The following is a 6,274-nucleotide window of genomic DNA, read 5'->3' on the forward strand; positions in this document are numbered from 1 at the left end:
TTTGCGCCGACAAATTTGAGCGACGATCCGGGCTTTGGTCGAGCAATACCGTTCCTGATTTGTCTCGCGCCTTCAGGCCCACCTTCATGCTTCGACAAGAAGCAAAATATAAAGCAATCGTTCCGACGGAGCTAAATTACTACAGGATAAAGAACGAATAGGAAATTTGGATTTCGAAACAAAAAAAAGAGGGGTGCAACACGAGGACTTCCCAGGGGGTCACCCATCCTAGTACTACTCTCGCCTAAGCACGCTTAACTTCGGAGTTCTGATGGGATCCGGTGCATTAATGCTGGTATTATAGCACCCGCCATTTTTCTTTCGCTTTATTCCTTTAAACTACCCAGTCCTGAAAAGCAGTGTGGCTTTTCTAGACCGAAATTCATTTTAAGCGTCAATACAAGTATTTTCCTCTTATCCTTTTATTTATTTATTTTATATTTTTTTTGTTATTGATTTGCACCTTATTTTTTTCCCTCATCCCGCAACTCTAAATTATCATGAAATCAATACTTCACGCTTGCGGTGATACATTTGCGCCGACAAATTTGAGCGACGATCCGGGCTTTGATCGAGCCGTACCGTTCCTGATTTGTCTCGCGCCTTCAGACCCGCCTTCATGCTTCGACAAGAAGCAAAATATAAAGCAATCGTTCGACGGAGCGTAAATTATACAGGATAAAGAACGAATAGGAAATTTGGATTTCGAAACAAAAAAAATAGGGGTGCAACACGAGGACTTCCCAGGGGGTCACCCATCCTAGTACTACTCTCGCCCAAGCACGCTTAACTTCGGAGTTCTGATGGGATCCGGTGCATTAGTAGTGGTATGATCGCACCCGCCATGTTCCTTTCGCTTTATTCTTTTAAAATACCCCGTCCTGTGAAGGATTGTGGCTTTTCTAGACCGAAATTAATTTTAAGCGTCAATTCAAGCATTTTCCTCTTATCCTTTCATTTATTTACTTTATATTTCTTTTTGTTATTGATTTGCACCCTATTTTTTTCCCTCATCCCGCAACTCTAAATTATCATGAAATCAATTTTTCACGCTTGCGGTGATTCATTTGCGCCGACAAATTTGAGCGACGATCCGGGCTTTGGTCGAGCAATACCGTTCCTGATTTGTCTCGCGCCTTCAGGCCCACCTTCATGCTTCGACAAGAAGCAAAATATAAAGCAATCGTTCCGACGGAGCTAAATTACTACAGGATAAAGAACGAATAGGAAATTTGGATTTCGAGAACAAAAAAAAGAGGGGTGCAACACGAGACCCCAGGGGGTCACCCATCTAGTATATCGCCTAAGCACGCTTAACTTCGGAGTTCTGATAGGATCCGGTGCATTAATGCTGGTTTGATCACACCCGCCATTTTCCTTTCGCTTTATTCCTTTAAACTACCCAGTCCTGAAAAGCAGTGTGGCTTTTCTAGACCGAAATTCATTTTAAGCGTCAATACAAGCATTTTCCTCTTATCCTTTTATTTATTTACATTATATTTTTTTTGTTATTGATTTGCACCTTATTTTTTTCCCTCATCCCGCAACTCTAAATTATCATGAAATCAATCCTTCACGCTTGCGGTGATACATTTGCGCCGACAAATTTGAGCGACGATCCGGGCTTTGATCGTGCCGTACCGTTCCTGATTTGTCTCGCGCCTTCAGACCCGCCTTCATGCTTCGACAAGAAGCAAAATATAAAGCAATCGTTCCGACGGAGCTAAATTACTACAGGATAAAGAACGAATAGGAAATTTGGATTTCGAAACAAAAAAAAGAGGGGTGCAACACGAGGACTTCCCAGGGGGTCACCCATCCTAATACTACTCTCGCCTAAGCACGCTTAACTTCGGAGTTCTGATGGGATCCGGTGCATTAAAGCTGGTATGATCGCACCCGCCGTTTTCCTTTCGCTTTATTCCTTTAAACTACCCAGTCCTGAAAAGCAGTGTGGCTTTTCTAGACCGAAATTCATTTTAAGCGTCAATACAAGTATTTTCCTCTTATCCTTTTATTATTTACTCTTATATTTTTTTGTTTTGATTTGCCACTTATTGTTTTTCCCTCATCCCGCAATCTAAATTTATCTATGAAATCAATCCTTCACGCTTGGCGGTGATATCATTGCGCGCAAATTTGAGCGACGATCCGGGCTTTGATCGAGCCGTACCGTTCTGATTTGTCTCGCGCCTTCAGACCGTCTTCATGCTTCGACAAGAAGCAAAATATAAGCAATCGTTCCGAGGAGCTAAATTACTACAGGAATTGAAGAGAGAATAGGAAATTTGGATTCGAAACAAAAAAGAGAGGGGTGCAACACGAGGACTTCCCAGGGGGTCACCCATCCTAGTACTACTCTCGCCCAAGCACGCTTAACTTCGGAGTTCTGATGGGATCCGGTGCACTAGTGCTGGTATGATCGCACCCGCCATGTTCCTTTCGCTTTATTCTTTTAAACTACCCCGTCCTGCGAAGCAGTGTGGCTTTGCTAGACCGAAATTCATTTTAAGCGTCAATTCAAGCATTTTTCTCTTATCCTTTTATTTATTTAATTTATATTTTTTTTTGTTATTGATTTGCACCCTGTTTTTTCCCTCATCCCGCAACTCTAAATTATCATGAAATCAATCCTTCACGCTTGCGGTGATACATTTGCGCCGACAAATTTGAGCGACGATCCGGGCTTTGGTCGAGCAATACCGTTCCTGATTTGTCTCGCGCCTTCAGACCCGCCTTCATGTTTCGACAAGAAGCAAAATATAAAGCAATCGTTCCGACGGAGCTAAATTACTACAGGATAAAGAACGAATAGGAAATTTGGATTTCGAAACAAAAAAAATAGGGGTGCAACACGAGGACTTCCCAGGGGGTCACCCATCCTAGTACTACTCTCGCCCAAGCACGCTTAACTTCGGAGTTCTGATGGGATCCGGTGCATTAGTGCTGGTATGAGCGCACCCGCCATGTTCCTTTCGCTTTATTCTTTTAAAATACCCCGTCCTGCGAAGCAGTGTGGCTTTTCTAGACCGAAATTAATTTTAAGCGTCAATTCAAGCATTTTCCTCTTATCCTTTCATTTATTTACTTTATATTTCTTTTTGTTATTGATTTGCACCCTATTTTTTTCCCTCATCCCGCAACTCTAAATTATCATGAAAATCAATTCTTCACGCTTGCGTGATTCATTTGCGCCTGACAAATTTGAAGCGACGATGTCCGGGCTTTTGGTCGAGCAATTACCGTCTGATTTTGTCTCGCGCTTCAGCACCTTCAATGCTTATGACAAGAAGGCAAAAATTATAAAGCAATCGTTCCGACGGAGCTAATTCTACAGATAAAGAACGATAGGAAATTTGGTTTCGAACAAAAAAAAGAGGGGTGCACACGAGGACTTCCCAGGGGGTCACCCATCCTAGTACTACGCTCGCCCAAGCACGCTTAACTTCGGAGTTCTGATGGGATCCGGTGCATTAGTGCTGGTATGATCGCACCCGCCATGTTCCTTTCGCTTTATTCTTTTAAACTACCCCGTCCTGCGAAGCAGTGTGGCTTTTCTAGACCGAAATTCATTTTAAGCGTCAATTCAAGCATTTTCCTCTTATCTTTTTATTTATTTACTTTATATTTTTTTGTTATTTGATATTGCACTTATTTTTTCCCTATCCCCGCAACTCTAAATTATCATGAAATCAATACTTAGCTTGCGGTGATACATTTGCGCGAAAATTTGAGCGACGATCGGGCCTTTGAATCGAGCCGTAATCCCGTTCCTGATTTGCTCGCGCATTCAAGACCCTGCCTCATGCTTCGACAAAGAAGCAAAATATAAAGCAATTCCGTTCCCGACGGAGCTAAATTACTACAGGATAAAGAACGAATAGGAAATTGATTTCGAAACAAAAAAAAGAGGGGTGCAACACGAGGATTCCCAGGGGGTCAGCCATAACCTAGTAACTGACTCTCGGCTACAGCTTAACTTCGAGTTCTGATGGGATCCGGTGCAATTAAGCTGGTTTGATCAACACCCGCCATTTTCCTTCGCTTTATTCCTTTAAACTACCCAGTTCCTGAAAAGCAGTGTGGCTTTTAGCCGAAATTCATTTAAGCGTCAATACAAGCATTCTTTCCTCTTAATCGTTTTATTTATTTACATTATATTTTTTTTGTTATTGATTTGCACTTATTTTTTTCCGCTCATCCCGCAATTCTGAAATTATCATGACATTCAATCCTTCACGCTTGCGGTGTACATTTGCGCCGACAAATTTGAGGCGACGATCCGGGCCTTTGTAATCGAGGGCCGTAACACGTTTCCTGTTGTCTCGCGCCTTCAGACCCGCCTTCATGCTTCGACAAGAAGCAAAATATAAAGCAATCGTTCCGACGGAGCTAAATTACTACAGGATAAAGAACGAATAGGAAATTTGGATTTCGAAACAAAAAAAAGAGGGGTGCAACACGAGGACTTCCCAAGGGGTCACCCATCCTAATACTACTCTCGCCTAAGCACGCTTAACTTCGGAGTTCTGATGGGATCCGGTGCATTAAAGCTGGTATGATCGCAAGCGCCATTTTCCTTTCGCTTTATTCCTTTAAACTACCCAGTCCTGAAAAGCAGTGTGGCTTTTCTAGACCGAAATTCATTTTAAGCGTCAATACAAGTATTTTCCTCTTATCCTTTTATTTATTTACTTTATATTTTTTTTGTTATTGATTTGCACCTTATTTTTTTCCCTCATCCCGCAACTCTAAATTATCATGAAATCAATCCTTCACGCTTGCGGTAATACATTTGCGCCGACAAATTTGAGCGACGATCCGGGCTTTGATCGAGCCGTACCGTTCCTGATTTGTCTCGCGCCTTCAGACCCGCCTTCATGCTTCGACAAGAAGCAAATATAAAGCATCGTTCGACGGAGCTAAATTCTACAGGATAAGAAGCGATAGGAAATTGGAATTTCGAAACAAAAAAGAGAGGGGTGCAAACGAGGACTTCCAGGGGGTCACCATCCTAGTACTACTTACTCTCGCTCAAGCACGCTTAAACTTCGGAGTTGCTTGATGGGATCCGGTGGCACTAGTGCTGGTTTCAGCTGCAACCGCATGTTCCTTTCGCTTTATTTCTTTAAAACTACCCCGTCTCTTGCGAAGCAGTGTGGCTTTACTAGATCGAAATTCATTTTAAGCGTCAATTCAAGCATTTTTCTCTTATCCTTTTATTTATTTACTTTATATTTTTTTTTGTTATTGATTTGCACCCTGTTTTTTCCCTCATCCCGCAACTCTAAATTATCATGAAATCAATCCTTCACGCTTGCGGTGATATATTTGCGCCGACAAATTTGAGCGACGATCCGGGCATTGATCGAGCAATACCGTTCCTGATTTGTCTCGCGCCTTCATGTTTCGACAAGAAGCAAAATATAAAGCAATCGTTCCGACGGAGCTAAATTACTACAGGATAAAGAACGAATAGGAAATTTGTATTTCGAAACAAAAAAAATAGGGGTGCAACACGAGGACTTCCCAGGGGGTCACCCATCCTAGTACTACTCTCGCCCAAGCACGCTTAACTTCGGAGTTCTTATGGGATCCGGTGCATTAGTGCTGGTATGATCGCACCCGCCATGTTCCTTTCGCTTTATTCTTTTAAAATACCCCGTCCTGCGAAGCAGTGTGGCTTTTCTAGACCGAAATTAATTTTAAGCGTCAATTCAAGCATTTTCCTCTTATCTTTTTATTTATTTACTTTATATTTCTTTTTGTTATTGATTTGCACCGTATTTTTTTCCCTCATCCCGCAACTCTAAATTATCATGAAATCAATCCTTCACGCTTGCGGTGATACATTTGCGCCGACAAATTTGAGCGACGATCCGGGCATTGATCGAGCAATACCGTTCCTGATTTGTCTCGCGCCTTCATGTTTCGACAAGAAGCAAAATATAAAGCAATCGTTCCGACGGAGCTAAATTACTACAGGATAAAGAACGAATAGGAAATTTGGATTTCGAAACAAAAAAAATAGGGGTGCAACACGAGGACTTCCCAGGGGGTCACCCATCCTAGTACTACTCTCGCCCAAGCACGCTTAACTTCGGAGTTCTTATGGGATCCGGTGCATTAGTGCTGGTATGATCGCACCCGCCATGTTCCTTTCGCTTTATTCTTTTAAAATACCCCGTCCTGCGAAGCAGTGTGGCTTTTCTAGACCGAAATTAATTTTAAGCGTCAATTCAAGCATTTTCCTCTTATCCTTTCATTTATTTAC

The 6,274-nt window shown here is 42.2% G+C and overlaps 9 non-coding genes and 1 pseudogene across 9 annotated transcripts; all 10 read right to left on the reverse strand.

The window, feature by feature from the left end:
* Positions 1 to 190: 190 nt before the first annotated feature.
* On the reverse strand, positions 191 to 309 carry LOC113755159. Its single transcript, XR_003465588.1, has one exon. It is a non-coding gene; the product is annotated as a 5S ribosomal RNA (ribosomal RNA).
* Positions 310 to 722: 413 nt separating this feature from the next.
* Positions 723 to 841, reverse strand: LOC113755166. The gene has a single exon (XR_003465594.1). It is a non-coding gene; the product is annotated as a 5S ribosomal RNA (ribosomal RNA).
* A 416-nt stretch (positions 842 to 1,257) lies between these two features.
* Positions 1,258 to 1,368, reverse strand: LOC113755162 (annotated as a pseudogene).
* Positions 1,369 to 1,782: 414 nt separating this feature from the next.
* Positions 1,783 to 1,901, reverse strand: LOC113755160. The gene has a single exon (XR_003465589.1). It is a non-coding gene; the product is annotated as a 5S ribosomal RNA (ribosomal RNA).
* A 410-nt stretch (positions 1,902 to 2,311) lies between these two features.
* Positions 2,312 to 2,430, reverse strand: LOC113755164. Its single transcript, XR_003465592.1, has one exon. It is a non-coding gene; the product is annotated as a 5S ribosomal RNA (ribosomal RNA).
* A 414-nt stretch (positions 2,431 to 2,844) lies between these two features.
* On the reverse strand, positions 2,845 to 2,963 carry LOC113755165. Its single transcript, XR_003465593.1, has one exon. It is a non-coding gene; the product is annotated as a 5S ribosomal RNA (ribosomal RNA).
* Positions 2,964 to 3,378: 415 nt separating this feature from the next.
* Positions 3,379 to 3,496, reverse strand: LOC113755158. The gene has a single exon (XR_003465587.1). It is a non-coding gene; the product is annotated as a 5S ribosomal RNA (ribosomal RNA).
* A 955-nt stretch (positions 3,497 to 4,451) lies between these two features.
* LOC113755161 lies at positions 4,452 to 4,570 on the reverse strand. Its single transcript, XR_003465590.1, has one exon. It is a non-coding gene; the product is annotated as a 5S ribosomal RNA (ribosomal RNA).
* A 938-nt stretch (positions 4,571 to 5,508) lies between these two features.
* On the reverse strand, positions 5,509 to 5,627 carry LOC113755157. Its single transcript, XR_003465586.1, has one exon. It is a non-coding gene; the product is annotated as a 5S ribosomal RNA (ribosomal RNA).
* A 403-nt stretch (positions 5,628 to 6,030) lies between these two features.
* LOC113755163 lies at positions 6,031 to 6,149 on the reverse strand. The gene has a single exon (XR_003465591.1). It is a non-coding gene; the product is annotated as a 5S ribosomal RNA (ribosomal RNA).
* Between the last annotated feature and the right edge of the window lie 125 nt (positions 6,150 to 6,274).

This window comes from Coffea eugenioides, unplaced genomic scaffold, assembly GCF_003713205.1.
Source record: "Coffea eugenioides isolate CCC68of unplaced genomic scaffold, Ceug_1.0 ScVebR1_1254;HRSCAF=2074, whole genome shotgun sequence".
Classification (NCBI taxonomy): Eukaryota; Viridiplantae; Streptophyta; class Magnoliopsida; order Gentianales; family Rubiaceae; genus Coffea; species Coffea eugenioides.